Here is a 20,349-nt window from a genome sequence, read left to right as displayed (position 1 = left end):
CCGTTTTCTCAGTCTTTGATTTCATCCTTTGACACATCTGTTCGTTAATCTTTTATGCTTCGATCACAATCCTTTAACCTTTTAACATGTGAATGCTTAATTTTCTTTTTCCATCAGATAATTTTCTCTCTTGTGTTCTCTGTTTACTGCAAGGTAATACAGTGTGGTGCTGCTGCCAAACAACCCCAGTTACACTTGTTCAGTCCTGACCTTGGGTGCCACTTGCATGGGGTTTCAATGTTTTCCATGAATGTTTCAGATTCAGAGAGAGATGCAGTGCAGAAATAAGCCCTGTAGCTCAACAAGTCCACACCAACCATCAATCACTCAATGCTGCATTCATCTCAGATTTTTATTTCTTTACGAGCTGTCATCAACTCCCCCCAGATTCAACCACCCGCCTACTTACTAGGGATATTTTTCAGTAGCCAATTATCCTAACAGCTCAAGCAAATTTGAAAAGTGGGACAAAACTGCAGCAACCAGAGGAAATCCATGTGGTCACAAAGACTCATGTAAACTCCACGGAGAGGGCCCCTGAGTTCTGGATTGAACTCTGGCACTATTTCCCTCAGTTGCTCTACATTTCCCCCACCTCCAAAGATGTACTGTTCAATAAATTAATTTGATGCAATAATGTCAGTGGGTGCAGTTGAGAGGCATGTGAAAGAAAACTCAGAAGAAAAACTGGGGGAGATGGGACAGATGGAAAATTTCTGTAGCTTGGCCTTCAAGAACATGGGACTGTGCAACACAGGAACAGACGTTTTAGCCCACTTTGTCTGCACTGACCATGATGCCAAATCTAACTAATCCATTTGTATTCTGACATTCCTTGCTTGTTCATGTGTTTGGCTGAAGCATTTTAATCCCTGCATTCATATCTGCTTTGACCACCTGCCCAGGCAAGGTGTTCCATGTAGCTACAACTCTGTATCCTTAAAAAAAAAGCCTCATCTATCTCCTGTAAACTTTGCCCATCACAAATTAAACTTATACATTTTACTGTTTCACATTTTCATCATGGAAAAAGTCTCTGTCTTCTCTCTGCCTCTCGTTATTTTGTATATTTATGTCAGGTTGCCCTCTCAGCTTCTGAAGCAGGAAAGAAAACAATCTCTGTTTTACCATCTCTCCTTGAACATACAGCATACTCTCCAATTCAGACAACATCCTACACTCTTCCAAAGCCTCCACATCCTTCCTTTTGTGAGGTGATCAGAACTGCACACAATCCTCCAAATAAGGTCAAACCAAATTTGTGTACAGCTGTAACATGGGCATCCAACTTTTATACTCAATGGCTCAAGAAGGCAAACTTTCTTGACTGTCTTCTTTACTCCTGTTCTTGTCCTATTCTGAAAGTATATATTAAAAATTAATGCAAGAAGTCTTGATCGTGTTCTGAGCAACCCACATCATGACATAATCTCAACTCAGCTAACATTTGTGGGCCTAGCTCCAATCCTGCAGCACTCTACTTATCACTGATTGCTAACCAGAGTTTCACTCATTTATCCCAACTTTGATTTCTGTTGTTTAACCAATCCTATCTCCATGCTAATACTTTAACTCCAACTGCTTACATCCTTACTCATGGGTAAGTCTTCAGTGCGGTACCACATTGAATGCCTTCTGGAAATCCAGGTGCATCTACCTCTATCCATTGTGCTCATGACATCCTTGAGGAACTGCAATCAGCTTATCAAATGTGACCTTTCTGAGTCCATGCTTCATCTGCCTGATGGATCAATTTCTGTGCAGATTTTTCTGACGCATCGCCACAGCTGCTATCTGTGATGTTCTCAGCATTCTGGATGATTCTGAGTGCATATCCAATAACTTTTAATGTATTTTGTTTTGCTCTGCAGCTAGTCAATTTTATAGTTTTGTGGGAGAGGTGTCGAGGGATAACTGTGATGCAAAGTATCATTAAAATCTTGTTTTTCAAGGAATGCAAAGGGATCCTTTTAAATTGAAGCAAAATCTTGGTTTAATGTTTCATACAAAGAAATATAACACACCATTAGCAGCATGTCACGCCATATTATATGCTCCAAATGAGCCTACAACTTTGATATTAAAGCAAGAATGTAGTCAAGGAATGTTATTACCTTGATTTTGCAGCATTTCCCAAATACATTCAGTCATATACAAGTTCTACTGTTATTGCGAATATGCAACTTCTGATTACTGTTGTGTATACATTCATTGGATTTCATGATGTTCAGTGCCTGCTCTCCTTTGCATGTTAACTTTTTGGCTAGTGTTCTTTTTATATAGTTTTATGTTGCTTAATCCTGTAACATTTTTTATATAGGACAGATATCGTTTAAAATTTGACAGTACCTACAAAGTCTGGAAATTTTATTCAGACATCCCACATCGTGCATGCCTTTCCTTTTTGTTCACATGGATCCATCAATGACTTGGTATCTAAAATATATATAACTTTTGTACTTGATCTACTTCCTTGTGGTAAGCAAGAAAATCTGCAAATTAATATCTTAGGCCTGAAACGTCAACTGTCTTTCACTTCGCATGGATGTTGCATGACCCGAATATCTCCAGTACATGTGTGTACTGCACTAGATCTACTTCCTCATCTTTTTTTCAAATTTTGGGGGGAGGATACAGTGAGTAGGGGTTGCACAGGTCTAGACCCACCCTCTCGACATCCCCCTCCTGGATCCAGCAGCTTAATAAGGTCCAAGATGGCTGGGGGTTCTGTTGGAGTAAATGGCCAGACCAAGCTTCGATGCAAGGGATGCCCTTTCTGTGCTTCACAACACGGGCTTTCTTGATGGCCGTTGACACTACAGGAGGGTTCATCTGCCCTTTGACAGGTCTTGTTTTTCAATCTGCAGGGTGTCTAGCCACCCTCTCCACAAGGCAAGCCTTGTGGGGGAGGCAGTTTAGTCGCCGACCACCCAACCATGCGACAGGTAGTACTGAGTTACATGGTACCAGTAGCACTCCTACAAGTGACCTGACGCACACAAAAATATATCAGAAGTACGGACATTGATAGATTTCAATTCAAGGCTTTCTTTCAGTTTTTTTTTGGGGGGGTGTTGTAATACATGTCAGGATGACATCTTTATTGCACTCCACAACAGTGTTAATACTGAATGGATGTTTGCATCATTATTTAAGTATGTCTTCACTAAGACCATTTCTCACTTTATATATGGCCATACACCAATACAAAAGAGTCTTATTGCTGAGCCTCCAATAAACCTTCCTCATTTAACTTGAATTTCACTGCTCACATTCACTTTAATGTGTAAGACTGCTGCAAATGGAAAACTGATCTGTGAACACTAGGCATTACAACTCAGCAGGCGATAAAAGAATGGTGCGATTGTAAATATGAGTAAATCTAAAAAACCTTACCTTGAGAGTATTGTGCATGAAAATAGACATGGCGGGTTCAACATATGTGTAATTCAAATTTTGAACACATGGTTTTCTACGTTTAGTCTCGCGATTTATGACAAGTTTGGAGAAAGCTCATTTTGACTGTATATTCCTCACAGTAAAATCAACATGTTCATAGGTCAGGTTTCATTACTACATGTTTTTACCTTTATTACATTGTAGTGTAATATTATAGGTGCAGGTTTTGTCGGTTTGATCTCTCATTATTTCCTTTTCATTTATCACTGAACTTGCTTTGTTTTGTGTGACTAATGCAAACATGAAACAGTACAGTAGAGGAACAAATTAAACTAATCCTACATGTCTGCATTTGTCCATATTCCTCATTCCTTTTTACATGAACATTGATTTTTTTTCTTGTTTTGGATAACCACATCTCTCTGGTTCAACAGTTTCCTTTTCCTACTTGCAACTTACTTATCTCTCCAACCTTCCCCCACCCCCCCCACCTCAGTCTCCAGCTGTCTCTCCATCTGTCCCATCTTCAACATTCAATACCCTATAATCTCTTAGCCCTTTTGCAGCTTCTTCCCACACCTTTTTTCCTCCCTATTGATCTACAGTATTTGCTATCTCTCCTCCTCAAAGTTGTATTGATAAAAGGTCCTGACCCTTGCATTCCAGGACTGCATTCCTCGTACATCTCCTCTGTACTCTCTCCAACATCAGTACAGAGGAATAGACAGGGTAATCAGTCTTTTACCCCAGGGTGTAACATACTATAACATAGAGCTTTAACGAGAGAGGGGCAAGTTCCAAGGAGATGTGTGAGGCCTTTTTTTAATACACCATGGTTGATGGCTGAAATGACCCACAGGGAGAGCAGTAGAAACACATATGGTATTGACATTTAACAGGCATTTAGACAGGGAGGCAATGAGGGGAAACACCAAAATTGTAGATGCTAGAATCTTGACTAAACAATGAGAAGCTGGAGGAACTCAGAGGATCTGTTCTGAGACCCCTGCTCTTTGTGATTTTTATAAATGACCTGGAAGAAGAAGTGGAGAAGTAAAACATGAAAGTCTGCAGACCTATTGATTAAAGTTAAACACAATACTAGGGAAACTTGGCAGGTCAAACAGCATTTCTTACATCGCAAAGATAAAGATACATAACCAACATTTCTGGCTTAAGCCCTTCATCGTGTATGAGCAAAATGCAGGTAGGCACCTGAATAAAATGGCGGGGGGAGGGGCAGAGGGAGACTCTTAGGACCACAGGCCAGAGGTAATATGCAGATAAGAAGTAGAGGGATGGGTCAGTAGGTTTGCAGATGAAATGAAGGTTGGATGTGTTGTGGATAGCATAGAATGTTGTCATAGGTTATACCAGGATATAGACAGGATGCAGTGTTGGGCACAAAAGGGGCAGATGGAGTTCAATCTAGATAAATGTGAAGTGATGCATTTTGAAAGGTTGAACTTGAAGGTGGATGACATTGTTAATGGCAGGATTCTTAACGGAGGGACCTTGGGTTCCAAATACATTGATCTCTCAAGGTTCCTATGCAGTTTGATAGGGTAGTAAAGACAGTTTTTGGTATTCTCGCTTTCATTAGTCGGGAGATTGAGTTCAAGAGTCGAGAGTTAATGATACAGTTCTATAAAACTCTGGTTGGATCACACTTATATTATGTTCAGTTCAGGTTGCCTCATTACAGGAAGGATGTGGAAGCTATGGAAAGAGTCCAGAATAGATTCACAAGAATGATGCCTAGTTTGGAGAATGTGTCTTATGAGGCAAGGTTAACAGAACGAGGGCTTTTCTCTTTGGAGCAATGAGGGATGGGAGATATCTTAATAGAGGTCCACAAGATTATGAGAGGCATAGAGTTGGGGGGGGGGGGGGTGGAAACAGCCAGCACCTTTTTTCCCTCAGTCGAGATTAGCAAACACAGATGTTCAGGGGAGATGTCAGGGGTAGGTTTTTGCTTTTACACAGAGAATAGAGAGCACTTGAAATGCATTGCCACAGGTGGTGGTGAGGTTAGTACAATTGGAACTTTGAAAAGGCTCTTAGACAGGCACATGCATACAAGGAAAATGGAGTGTTATGGGTGTAAGGTAAGAGAGGATTAGTTTGTTGAGTAGGTTTCTACAGATCAGCACAACATTGTCGGCTGAAGTGCCTGTGCTTATAAAGATTTTATCCTTTCACACACAAAATCACACAAGATAAGGGAACAGAAGTAGGCGATTCAGCCCATCGAGTCTTCTCCGACACTACTATGAGCGAAACCATTCTCACATCTAATTCCAATTTCTTGCCTTTTCCCCATATCCCTTTATTTATTTATCTATCTATCTATCTATTTATTTTTCGCGCTGTGAACCATATCAATCAAAATACATACATTTCCCTCTTAAATATACACAGTGGCATTTTCTCCCCTTTTTTTCCCCCCTACCTTCCCTTCCCCCTTCCCACCCCCCTCCAAACCCATTAAACGTTCCACATATACAATACAATAAAACCATTAAACAGTGTCATCACACAATGAAAATAAACAAGAAATTTGTGTCATCTACTTTTACACACTAGATCAAGTCATTTTGTCTTCTTATCATTTTAGGGGGTGGAGGTCTGAGGCAAGCCCTCTCTGTTATGTTCCATGTACCGTTCCCAAATTTGTTCAAATAATGTGACTTTATTTTTTAAATTATATGTTATTTTTTCCAATGGAATACATTTATTCATTTCCATGTACCATTGTTGTATTCTCAGGCTCTCTTCTGATTTGCAAGTTGACATTATACATTTTTTTGTTACAGCTTAGGCTATCATAATAAATCTTTTTTGCGCTTCATCCAGTTTGAGGCCTAATTCTTTACTTATATTACTTAGAAGAAAGATCTCTGGATTTTTTGGTATGTTGCTTTTTTGTGATTTTATTTAATACCTGATTTAGATCTTCCCAAAACTTTTTCACTTTCTCACATGCTCAAATTGCATGTACTGTTGTTCCCGTTTCCTTCTTACAGCAAAAACATCTATCTGATAATGTTGGATCCCATTTTTTTTAACTTTTGTGGCTTGATATATAACCTGTGTAACCAATTATGCTGTATCATGCGTAACCTTGTTTATTATATTCTTCATTGTTCCAGAGCATAAGTTTTCCCATGTTTCATTTTTTTTCTTTATGTTTAAATCTTTTTCCCACTTTTGTTTGGGTTTGGGTTTCATCATTTTCCTTCTCTTGCAGTTTGATGTACATGTTCGTTATAAATCTTTTTATTATCATTGTTTCTGTAATCACATATTCAAAGCTGCTTCTTTCTGATAATCTCAGTCTGTTTCCCAATTTGTCCTTTAAGTAGGCTTTCAGTTGATGGTATGCAAACATTGTACCATGAGTTATTCCATATTTGTACTTCATTTGTTCAAATGTTAATAAATTATTTCCCAAAAAACAATTTTCTATTCTTTTAATTCCTTTTCTCTCCCATTCTCTAAAGCAGGCGTGTCAAACTCAAATTCACAGAGGGCCAAAATTAAAAACTTGGACTAAGTTGTGAGCCAAATTAAATATTTATTGAAAATTTTCAACACCATCTGCATGTTTTCTCTTCTTTCAACATATGTAATGTTAAACTTTTTCTTGTTAAAATAAATGTTTAATAATAGTTTTAGTTAAACTCTTTCCAGAAGAAGCATTAACAAATGAGAAATAAAATATTCAATAAATAATATTTCTCTATAGCCTTTAAGCTCCTTTTAAATGTTTTTTTTTCACAAGCCAACAAGTCAAAAAAATAACAACTTGCTTCAATGACAAACAGGTTTGTCTTTTAAAATGATGAACATATAGTCTGTCTCCCACCTGTCTTGAAAGGTCCTGTTTTCTGTCTTTCGTTTGGCCATTTTTCGTAAGGGGTTTATTACATGTGAGTTGGGCGACAGGTCGCAGATGCCAATGAAAGGAAAGAGAGGAGGTGGGGGCGATTAGCGGGCTGACGGGGCCGGCACCAATGCATTTGCAAACCACTCAGGGATTTGTAGTATTAGCTGTGCATGCGCTATACTGGCGTGGCGGCCAGCGGGCCAGCTCTAATACATATTTGATATGATCTTGCGGGCCAAATATAATTATATCACGGGCCAAATTTGGCCCGCGGGCCTGAGTTTGACATGAGTGCTCTAAAGGAAAGGTTATCTATTGTAAAAGGGATTCGCTGATTTTGCGTCAATAATAATTTTGGTAGTTGGTAATTTGTTTTTTATCCTTTCTAAGTCGATCTTCTTCTATTTATTGAGTAAATGATGCAGTACTGGTGAGCTTTTATATTGCACCAGCTTTTCATCCCACTTATAAAGTATATATTCCGATATCTTTTCCCCTATTTTATTTAGCTCTATCTTAGTCCAATCTGGTTTTTCCCTTGTCTGATAAAAATCTGATAAATACCTTAATTGTGCTGCTCTATAATAATTTTTAAAGTTTGGGAACTGCAAACCACCTTGGTTGTACCGCTCTGTTAATTTATTTAACGCTATCCTCGGTTTCCCCCCTTTCCATAAAAATTTCCTTATTATTCTCTTTAGTTCATTGAAGAATTTCTCTGTTAAGGGAATTGGTAATGATTGAAATAGTATTGTATCCTTGGGAAGACATTCATTTTAATGCAATTTACCCTCCCTATCAACGTTGGTGGTAATTATTTCCAATGTTCTAAGTCTTCCTGTAATATCTTTATTAATGGCTGATAATTTAATTTGTACAGGTGGCTTCTTTCTTCTTTGGCTTGGCTTCGTGGACGAAGATGTATGGAGGGGTATGTCCACGTCTGCTGCAGGCTCGTTGGTGACTGACAAGTCCGATGCGAGACAGGCAGGCACGGTTGCAGCAGTTGGAAGGGAAAATTGGTTGGTTTGGTGTTGGGTTTTTCCTCCTTTGTCTTTTGTCAGTGAGGTGGGCTCTGCGGTCTTCTTCAAAGGAGGTTGCTGCCCGCCAAACTGTGAGGCGCCAAGATGCACGGTTAGAGGCGATATCAGCCCACTGGTGGTGGTCAATGTGGCAGGCACCAAGAGATTTCTTTAAGCAGTCCTTGTACCTCTTCTTTGGTGCACCTCTGTCTCGGTGGCCAGTGGAGAGCTCGCCATATAACACGATCTTGGGAAGGCGATGGTCCTCCATTCTGGAGACGTGACCCACCCAGCGCAGTTGGGTCTTCAGCAGCGATGAAGTCATTCCAGTGAATGTTGAGGATGGAGTGGATGGAAGCATTCTAGGAGCCCTAGGTGATGCCAGGAGAGGACCCATGATTCAGAGCCGAACAGGAGCGTGGGTATGACAACTGCTCTGTACACGCTGATCTTTGTGTGTTTCTTCAGGTGATTGTTTTTCCAGACTCTATTTGCCTTGGCGAGTCTGTTGTCTATCTCTTTGTCGATCCTTGCATCAGATGAAATGGTGCAGCCGAGGTAGGTAAACTGGTTGACTCTTTTGAGTTCTGTGTGCCCGATGGAGATGTGGGGGTGGGGGGCTGGTAGTCATGGTGGGGAGCTGGCTGATGGAGGACCTCAGTTTTCTTCAGGCTGACTTCCAGGCCAAACATTTTGGCAGTTTCCGCAAAACAGGACGTCATGCACTGGAGAGCTGGCTCTGAATGGGCAACTAAAGTGGCATCGTCTGCAAAGAGTAGTTCACGGACAAGTTGCTCTTGTGTCTTGGTGTGAGCTTGCAGGCACCTCAGATTGAAGAGACTGCCATCCGTGCGGTACCGGATATAAACAGCGTCTTCATTGTTGAGGTCTTTCATGTCTTGTTTCAGCATCATGCTTAAGAAGATAGTAAAGAGGGTTGGTGCGAGGCTTAAATTATTATCTAATCTAATACCTAGGTATCGGATTGCTTGTGTTTGCCACTTAAATGGTGATTTTAAAAAAAATTCTGTATAATCCGCATTACTCATTGGCATCACTTCACTTTTATTTGCGTTGCTCTTTTGCCCCGATATTTCTCCATATTCCTTCAATTTCTTATGTAGTTCTTTTATTGATATTTCTGGTTCTATTAAGTTTACTATAATGTCATCTGCAAATATATAAAGCTATACTCCTTCTCCTTTATTTTTATCCCTTTTATTTTATTTTCTGTTCTTATCAGTACTGCCAATGGTTCTATTGCTAAAGCGAACAGTGAGAGAGATAGTGGACATCCCTACCTAGTTGACCTATTTAATTTAAATTGGTGCGATACATATCCATTTACTGTCACCTTTGCCAATGGTCCATTATATAAAGCTTTAATCCAATTAATATATTTTTCTGGTAGATTGAACCTCTGTAATACTTTGAATAAATAATTCCATTCTACCCTGTCAAAGGCTTTTTCTGCGTCTAAAGCAACAGCCACTGTTGGCATCTTATTTCCTTGAACTGCATGAATTAAATTTATAAATTTACAGACATTATCCGCTGTTCGTCTTTTCTTAATAAATCCAGTTTGATCTTGTACTATTTTTGGTACACATTCGGCCAATCTGTTTGCTAATAATTTTGCTATTATAATCTGAATTAAGTAGAGATATTGGTCTATATGATGCTGGTGTTAGTGGATCCTTCCCGGTCGTTGGTATTACTGTAATTATTGCTGTCTTACTTGAATCTGGCAAGTTTTGTGTTTCTTCTATCTGGTTCATTACTTCCAGGAGAGGAGGAATTAATAACTCTTTAAATGTTTTATAGAATTCTATTGGGAATCCATCCTCTCCAGGTGTTTTATTGTTCGGCAGCTTTTTTAATATATCCTATACTTCCTTTATTTCAAATGGTTTTATCAGCTTGTTTTGCTCCTTGCAATTTCAGCAGTTCAATTTTAGCTAAAAACTCTTCTATTTTGTCAACATTGTTCATAAAATTCCTTAAAGTTCTCATTAATCTCCATTGGATTATATGTAATTTGTTTGTCCTTTTTCCTTGATGCCAAGACAGTCCTTTTAGCTTGTTCTGTTTTAAGTTTCCAGGCTAATATTTTGTGTGTTTTTTTTCTCCTAGCTCATAATACTTTTGCTTTATTTTCATTATGTTCCTCTCTATCTTATACGTTTTTAATGTTTCGTATTTTTTTTGTCCGCCAATTCTCTTCATTTTGTTATATCGTCCCTTGTTGCTAGTTCTTTTTCTGTACTTACTATCTCCCTTTCCAACTGTTCTATTTCCCGATTGTAATCCATTTTCATCTTGGTTACATAACTTATTATCTGCCCTCTAATGAAGGCTTTCATTGCATCCCATAATATAAATTTGTTTTTCACTGATTCCGTATTTATTTCAAAGTACATTTTAATTTGGCGTTCAATAAATTCTCTAAATTCCTGTCTTTTAAGTAGCATGGAGTTTAATCTCCATCTATATGTTCTTGGTGGGATGTCCTCCAGTTCTATTGCTAATAACAGGGGTGAGTAATCAGATAATAGTCTAGCTTTATATTCAGTTTTCCTAACTCTCCCTTGAATATGGGCTGACAACAAAAACATGTCAATTCTTGAGTATGTTTTATGCCTACTCGAATAATATGCGTATTCCTTCTCTCTTGGGTGCTGCCTCCTCCATATATCCATGAGTTTTATTTCCTGCATTGATTTAACCATAAATTTGGCCATTTTATTCTTTTTGTTAGTCTTTTGTCCAGTTTTATCCAACATTGGATCCAAATTAAGGATAAAATCCCCTCCTATCAATATATTCCCCTGCGTATCTACAATCTTCAAAAAAAATCTTGCATAAACTTTTGATCCTCTTTATTAGATGCATATATATTGATCAAATTCCAGAATTCTGAATATATCTGACACTTTATCATTACATATCTCCCTGCTGGATCTATTATTTCCTCCTCTATTTTGATTGGTACATTTTTATTGATTAATATAGCTACTCCTCTGGCTTTTGAATTATATGATGCTGCCGCTACGTGCCCTACCCAGTCTCTCCTTAATTTATTATGTTCCACTTCAGTTAGATGTGTTTCCTGCACGAATGCTATGTCTATTTTTTTCTTTTTTCAGGAAATTTAATAGCCTTTTTTGTTTAATTTGGTTATGTATTCCATTAATATTTATAGTCATTTAGTTCAACATGGCCATCCCATATTTTGTTTACACCTCATTTCCGCTTCCTCACCACCACCATCCTCCTTTTCCCCATTTTCATCTCTGTTTTCCTTTTTTGAACTCAATATATGACAACACTTTTAAAACATAAAATACTTAAACAACTCCCACATCTAAAATTCCCTTAACCCCAAATGTCTTCCCCCCCACCCCCCACCTTGAGTTGCCCCTTGTCCCTTGCCGGGCAACCACAACTCCCCTTTCCATTTGGATTGCAAACCCACTCGCAAGCATCAACTGATTTCACAGTGATGGTTATTCTCTCCCACCCAGCCCCCTCCAGAAAAGACTTTTATCTTCACATATAACAAAGCTCACCCTCTTTATTTTTCCCCTTACTTCCTTTCTTCCCTTTTCTTTCCCTTCTTTAGTTCTTACTTATACATTATTTTTACATCTTTACATGTATTTTGTCGTCGTTCTTCGTTCTTGTTACATCTCTTCATCTCTCCTTCTGTCCTGCGGGCATTCTGCAAATTCTCGTGCTTCTTCCGGATCCGAGAACAGTCTGTTTTGCTCCCCCGGGATAAATATTTTAAGCACAGCTGGATATCTTAACATAAATTTATAACCTGTTTTCCATAGGATCAACTTTGCTGTATTAAATTCCTTCCTCTTCTTTTAGAGTTCAAAACTTGTGTCTGGGTAAAAAAATATTTTTTGACCCTTGTATTCCAATGGTTTTTTGTCTTCTCTAATTTTATTCCTTGCCTGTATATTTTCTCTTGTCGTGTATTTCAGAAATTTTACTAAAACGGATCTTGGTGTTTGTTGTGTCTGTGGTTTCAGGGCTAGTGTTCTGTGTGCCCTTTCTATTTCCATTCCTTCCTGCATTTCTGGCATTCCCAGGACTTTTAGGATCCACTCTTTTATAAATTATTTCATATTTGTGCCTTCTTCATCTTCCTTTAGGCCCATTATCTTTATGTTGTTTCGCCTACTATAGTTTTGCATTATTTCAATCTTCTGAGTTAAAACTCTTGTGACTCTTTAACTTTTTTGTCACTTTCTTCCAATTTTCTTCTTGTCATTCACTTCTATTTCTACAGCTGTTTCTTGATCTTCCACATTTTCCAATCTTTTCCCTATTTCTGTCATGACCAGCTCTATTCTACTCACTTTTTCTTTTGTATTTTTCTTTTCATTTCACTAAATTCTAATGTCAACCATTCTTTGAATGCTCTCAAAATGCTCAGAGAGCCATTTTTGCAGTCCAGCGGTCGGGAAGTCACGACTCTGTGGGGTCGTCACCAACCTTGGGGAGCGGGCTCTTTTCTGCCGACGGCTTCCTGTTTCTTCATGCAGGTAAGGCCTTCTTCTTTCTCTTCCAGCGTCTTTTCTTCTTTTTTTCCCATTGTTTTTACTTTTTCGTTCTTGGGTGCCATTTTCTTTCTTCTCTCCACAACTTTATCTTTTATTTGTTATGTTTTGTGTTTCTTGAACTTTGTATTTTCTTCACTTTATTTCTTCTTTTCTGGAGAGTGCTGGTATTCTCCTTCCGGCCACTACTCCATCACATGACTCCCCCCCATATTCCTGATACCCCGACTAATTATATACCTATTTGAAATCTTGCTCAGTTTATTGAATTTCAGGATCTAAGTGCCCTTTCCTAATTGTGCTACTAAAGGTAATGAATCACCTCATAAACGTCTGCAATCCTTCAGGTGAAAGTTGTTATTAGAACATAGAAGATTACAGCGCAGTACAGGCCCTTTGGCCCACAATGTTGTTCTGACCTATATAAACCTATTGCATAAACTAAACCTTCCCATTCTTGCACCCTTAACCCTCTACTTTCTTGCATCTATGAGCCTATCTAAGAGTCTATTAAATACCCTTATTGTACCAGCCTCCACCACCACACATGGCAATGCATTGCCAGCACTCACTACTTTCTGTGTATGTTTAATAAAAATGCCCGTGAGGTCTTCCTTAATCTTTTTTCCCCTCACCTTGTACAGAAGTCCTTTGATGTTTGCTGCCTTCATCCCAATCACCTCTCATCCTCTCCACTCCAAGGAGAAAAACACTATTTAGCCTATGCCCTCTGCCTTTTGCTATTGCCTAAGTATCAGAAACAAGAGGCCTTGGGTTTAAAGTGAGAGGAATTATTAATAATGGGGATCTAATTAGTCAGGTTAGTTTTTATACAAAATGGAATATATTGCCATAGCAAATGGTAGAATTGGATACAATTATTACATTTAAGAGGAGTTGAACAGACACTTTGATAGGCAAGGTATGTGGGCACAAGGAATTAGTGTGCATGGACATGGTGGGCCAAAGACTGTGTGACTAATTATAAATGATGTAAAATGGGCTTTCCTATTATTTTCTTCCCTGTGTTTTTAAGTAATGAAAAGATCTGTCACTGTGAGGTTTTGAAAATGTATGACCAAAACAGTGCAATTTCCAAATCTACTACCCTGGATTTGTACAGTACTGACTTGAACTCCTGAATGTTCCTTTTCAAACATCATTGTACCAGCTATTCCAGAACAGATTCAAAATCGCTGCAAATTGGCATTTTTACACAGAAACATCTGAATTATTCAGAAAAAAGATTAGCATACTTACCTCTGGTGTATCCCGATGTGGGACACTTTTAAGAGTTTGTCAGAAGGGGAACATCGTATTCATTAGGCTTGTTTCTTACTGCATGGCTGTGGTCAATTTTCACTGCAGCCACCCTGTAAAAATGTGTAGGATTATGAGTGGAAAAATTACGGGATGGAATTTGCATTAAAAAATTCTGTCCTGACATTTTACACTACCGGAGTAGGAATTTTCCTGAAATTTTCTGCTGTTCAGTTGCTCTGTTAAAGTGCCTAATTTAAAATTTTTCTTTTTGTTTTATCCAGAAATGTAAAACAAAAACAGGAAATGGGTCAAATTCACTCTTAATTTGGGGAACATTGCTGGATTGTGCATCCAGCTGAGGTAATAGCTTAAATTGGTTTAAGTTGAAAATAGATTTTGTATTTTTGTGTTTAATGGCCAAGTGTTAGTTATAAAAATATAGTTTGAATAAACTCTAGATAGATGCATGCTAACTATCAATAAAATGTTTGGCAGTTCAATTGCAGATTGGGGCAGAGAAATTACTTTAATCAGGACAAGTATGAAGTGTTGGCTTTAGAAAGGGTACAGAAGCGATTTATCAGGATGTTGTGTGGATCAGTGGGTATGAGGTTGAACAAATGGGTTGTTTTCTGTAGTTCATAAGTGGCTCAGGGATCACCTGAATGAAGTTTATAAAATTATGAAAGGCATTGATATGGTGGTCGGAGTCCCTTTCCTAGGGTAAAAATATATATAGAGGGCAAGCATTTAAGGTGGGGGGTAAATTTAAATGATATATACATAGCAAGTTTTTTTATAGTGGTAGGTGCCTAGGGTAGTGGTGGAAGCAGATGCAATGGTAGCAAATAAGATGCTTCTAGACAGACAAATGAATATGCAAAGAATAGAGAGAGATGCATCATGTATAGTTTTAGTTGAATTTGGTATCATGTTCAATGATGAATCATGGGCTGAAGTGCCTGTTCCTGTGCTGTATGTTCCATGTTTTACCCCTCATCTATGCAACACAGACTGTGGTTGTAAAAGTAGTCCAGATGAGATTTATTTGGATAAATGATTTAGTCTCGATGAAATGCACTAATTTCAGATAGTCAGCTGCAGTAAGGATTTTGCAACTGGGGATGACAAATGAAAATTTGAAAGATAGTAAAATCTACAAATTGATGCTGTGATAAGATAGTGATGGATTTTACCATTGATAGACGGGGAAGTAGCAACTAGATTTACAGATGAGGTTCTTGATAATATAAAGTTCTTCATTACCTACAATTTTTGTTCATTGCATGCATGGCAGTAATCTGAAGGAAATCACAGTTAAAATAGTTTGAAAGTTTTCTTTTAACATGATAAATTAACAACTCTGTCAACTGATTCTGGAAAAAGATCATAGTGAGACCAAATGAAGGGTGTATTAATATGAGATAAGGCAACAGTAATGCACTGTATCCAAATACAGTAAAAAAAAAACACTGGTATCTGGCACCCATGGGGATTGGTAGATACTGGATAAATTAATTGGATTGGCAAACTTATGGTGAGGCATGTCTATTTTATACTATCATATCTTTTTCCCTGTTTATTTTCATCTTTTTTTTGCCAGTTGCTTGAATTCTGGATAACAAATCATTTATGTTCTGTTGTATTGGCTCAGCTGAACTTGAGTTAATGGGGTGAATCAAGGTGCCTTGTGATATAGCCAAATCTCTCACTTCTGTTACTGCATCTACAAGTTGTACAATTCATAAAATACAGGAGGAAGTCATTTGACTGATCTTGCTTTTGCCTGAAAGAAGTGTTTAATTCAACCTACTCTTGAATTATTTCCCTGCTACATCAGCTTCCACCACCACAGTGAATTCCAAAATATAATCAGTCGTGTTTTTATAAAAATGACTTTATATCACCTCTGGATTTTTTGCCATTTTCCTTGTTTCTGGTTGTTAACTTATTTGCCATTGGAACAGTTTCTCCTAATTCATCAGAGTCCTTCAAGGTTTTGAATATCATTGAATTGTTTCTTAAAGAATAACATTAAAGGACAACAGTAATTTAAAAAAAGTATTCGTTAGAGATATTGGGGAGAAATGTGTTGGTCTGGTTAAAAGTGCTACTTTATTATTATGTTTCTGTAACTAATTTTTATCTGAATTGCAATTTTTTTCTATCTTTGCAGGTAATTGTATTCTATTTGCACTGAAAAATCTCAAGCCCATTAAATTCAAGGCTATGTGAAAACAGGATTAAAAGAAATCTGAGCAATTGGGGCAAAGACATCAAGGATTCCAATGAAGTACTACTTTGATCTTTCTTTTATTTTTTAAGGCAGAAATGGGCAGAGAGGCATCAAGATTTATATAACCACTTTATCAATTTCCCTCAAATGTGCCCCTACATTCATTTTTAGATCATATTGAAAAGGGCAGAATATTCTCACTTTTGTGCATCAGATTCTTGAATGGATTGGGTGTGGTCCTTTATTTCTGCAGAATTTTGAAGCCTTTCATAAACCATTGAAAACAATTCTGGTTTTTACACGCAGGAATTAATATTGACTGTTGGCCCACAGTAGCAGTTTATGCAGTATGATTCATTTGTAAAGAAGAAACATTGGAGCTTGAATACATACTTTGAGTTCCATTATTTCTTTAATTCCTTCCTGTGACTTTCCCATTCCTACATCTAATAATCCTCTGCTCCCCCTCCCCACCCACTCTCTCAACATCCTGACCACCACCATTACTACATTGAAAGCTAAAATTAAAATCTCATGAATGACATGATTGACAGACTATATTTGTATTGCTGAATTCATAAAAATGAGGGGTTTCTCCAATTGTGGAAAACTTACAGTGTTATAAGGCTAAATACAAAGTGATTTTTTAGCGCATCAGATTCTGTTTAATTATTGAAATATATGATAAATATATTTTTAAAGTCAGCTCCTTTGGTTAATAATATCTTTGTAAAAGTAATTTGATTCTGTGACACTGTGCAATGTAACATGCTCTTCTAGATATCAGAAATATTTTTGTGCTGTATATAAGTAATTTGTCCATTTATCATGTGGCCTGGGATTCAATAATCTGTGGCTTTATTACTGAGTAAGACAAAAAAGGATATATATATATATAAATATATATTTAAAAAATATATATTATTATTTACTTAAAGCACTTGTACAATCTATGACAAAATAAAGGTTTACATTTGGGAACTTGCATTGTTGTTGGTAAACTATTTGGTTTCGAATTACTCACTGAGATTAATGAATTTGCAAACATGCAAATATTTATTTATTGCAGTTCATCAATTACTTCTGAATAATTGATGACCAAATTTTTTTGTTAGGGGTATTTTTACTTCACTCTGCTCCTCTTCACAAATTTTAAACATTGTATTAACAAAAAAGATAGAAGTGCCATTGAATTTGAAGTAAATTCTGTTATTGTTTTACCAGGAGAAACATGCATAGGCTGCAACATTTTTTTTTTAACCTGGCTTGTAAAAGACCCAGAGGTGAACTTATTAAGGTACATAAATCCTGAGAGTATACATTAGGAAATGGTCTACGTCTTCTTCCCAAGTTAGAAGAGTCAAGAACTAGAGGGCTTCAGTTTGAGGTTATGGGGACCTCAGGGGCAATCTTTTCCACACAGAGGTTAGTCCTTTGGAATTCCCAAGGGACTTGGGAGTCCTAGTGCAGGATTCCCTAAAGGTTAACTTTCAGGTTGAATTGGTAGTGAGGAAGGTAAATACAATGTTGCATTCTAGAACATAAGAACATCTAGAACATAAGAGCAAGGATCTAATTTTGAGGTTTTATAAGGTGTTGATTAGACCACATTTGGAGTATTGTGAGCAGATTTGGGCTCCATATCTAAAGTAGGATGTGTTGACACTGGAAAGGTCCAGAGGAAGGCTATGAGAATGATGTTGGAGATGAGAGGGTTAATGTATGAGCATTAGATGCGTGTGGGCTGTACTCCCTGGGGTTTAGATGGATAGCCGGGATGGGGGTGGGGGGGGTGTGGAAATGTTGAAAGGTCTAAATAGACTGGACGTGGAGAGGATGTATCCGTAGCTGGAGAGTCGAGGACCAGAGGGTACAGTCTCAGAATAAAAGGACAACCCTTGGTAATGGAAATGAGGAGGAATTTCTTCATCCAGAGGGTGGTGAATCTGTGAAATTCAATGCCACAGATAGCTTTGGAGGCCAAATTATTGGCTATATTTAAGGCAGAGGTTGATCGGTTCTTGATTAGTAAGGGTGTCAAGGGTTATGGAGAGAGGGCTTGAGAATGAAATTCAGAAGCTGAGCAGAATGGCCTAAATGGTCTTGAATAAAGTCAGCTCATAAACTTGGAAAAGATGATTTTAGAAAATTAAAATATCTTCTCACTATTTTTACAAAATCTTGTCACTCTTTATTTGTGCTCCACTTCAATTTCCATTACATTTCTAAAAACACCTAATTACTGCAATTAACAGTTCTTAAATGGAGCTTAAATATTAGGATTAAATTCTGTAACAGTAACAACAGGCAGTATTTTAGTGTGAAGAGAAATCAATTAAAATTCTAAGCATTAACATTGGAAATGAGTGTAATGGAGTTTTATGGCACCATGATTGCCATTCATCAAAAAAGTATTGCTTCTGCTGTGATCTAATTAGTCATTTGAAATAATCTGCTGTTCAAAGTGTAGAAACAGTGTGTAAATAGGTTGGAATGAACAGTCCTACTTGGCAGAAAATAATTAATTTGGAAGCTTTGGTAGTCATCACAATGTTTGGGAGGGGCTATTGGACCTCCATGAACATGGTAGTTGTTGGTTTGGATGAACTGTAGGTCAAAGATGATGTGCATCAATCAGAAGGTAGAGATAGGATCTAAGACTTTGAGAGGATGGATTGGGACTAGAGAGATCCAGGATAGGGAAGCTGCTGGTCTTAAATGTGATGGCTGGAGGTGGTGATACTGGGATGTGGTAATGGGATGGTGATACTGACCAATAAACTAGATCAGAGTCATACAAGAAAGATCGGGATGCTGGAAATCTGCTGCAGCACACAAAAACTGGAGAAACTCAACAGGTCAGGTAAGAGGTAGTCAAAGTTTTGGGCTGTAACTCTTCAGAAATAGGAAGAAAAGAGCAGAAGCCCAGATAAAGGGGTGAAGGGGGAAGATTACAGACTGGAATAAAGAATATAGGTGGAAGGCGGAAGGGAATAAAAGAAAGAAACTAGGAGATGATAGGAATGGGCCCAGGGCCAAGGAAAATGCACTAAGGTGAGAGGATAGTAAGTTGGAATGAAGGGAAGGGGTTGGGAGCTGATCGAAGGAAGGAGTGTATGAGAGGGGAGGGAAAAGAGAAGGAGCAAAGTGGTCAGAGAGACAAAGCAAAGAAGGCGAGAATTAAAAAAAAACAAGGGGGAAGGTTACTGGAAATTGGAGGTCAGTGTTGATGGTATCTGACTGGAGACTGCAAAGATGGACCCATAGAATCTGGTAGGTGAGGCAGAAGGAGCAGGAGTCAATGGAGCACAAGTACCTGGGAACCATGTCAGGGCCATGGGAAGACTGGCAACAGAGCTGGAAGCCATGTGGCACAAGGTGGCAGCAGAGACAAGTAGGAAGGACGTGCAGCTTTGACTGGATCAAACTTCTACAGTTTTCCCATTCCTGGTCATAAATATTAGTGGGCAATTAAACAATTAGCAACAGGAGGAGGGTCCATGGGTTTTCCCCTTGTCAGTGATGGTGGCACCCTGCACATGAATACAGGGTATTCACAAAAAGTCAGAAATGCTGAGGTAATGATATACATTTGGTACAGCAAAATACATGTTCAATAGCATCCCATGTGCTCCAGAGCTAATTGCCAGCTGTAGTCGGTGCACAACAAACAACAAAAATCCAATGTAATTTCACTCCAAGAGTTACCGCGGACCTCCACCCCCTAAAATGTCAGAAGGAGAAGAAGACGAACTGAACTGACCTAGAATGTAAAAGTAGATGACATCATTTTCTTGTTTATTTTCATTGTGTGAGGACATTGTTTAATGGGTTTAATGTATCATATAGGTTGAAAGTTGAGTGGGTGGGGAGGGGAGGGTGAAGGAGGGAGGGAAGGGAGGGGGGAAAAGGGGAGAAAATGACACTGTATATTCAAGAGGGAAATGTCTGTGTGCATTTTGGTCAGTG

At 38.2% G+C, this 20,349-nt stretch overlaps 1 pseudogene; it reads left to right on the top strand.

The window, feature by feature from the left end:
• The window catches only part of LOC138757120 (methyl-CpG-binding domain protein 3-like), a 133,347-nt pseudogene extending 115,982 nt beyond the window's left edge, over positions 1–17,365 (top strand).
• Positions 17,366–20,349: the final 2,984 nt, after the last annotated feature.

This window comes from Narcine bancroftii, chromosome 3 (genome assembly GCF_036971445.1).
Source record: "Narcine bancroftii isolate sNarBan1 chromosome 3, sNarBan1.hap1, whole genome shotgun sequence".
Classification (NCBI taxonomy): domain Eukaryota; kingdom Metazoa; phylum Chordata; class Chondrichthyes; order Torpediniformes; family Narcinidae; genus Narcine; species Narcine bancroftii.
Note: the sequence above shows the minus strand (reverse complement) of the source record. Positions and strands in the feature narration are given on the sequence as shown.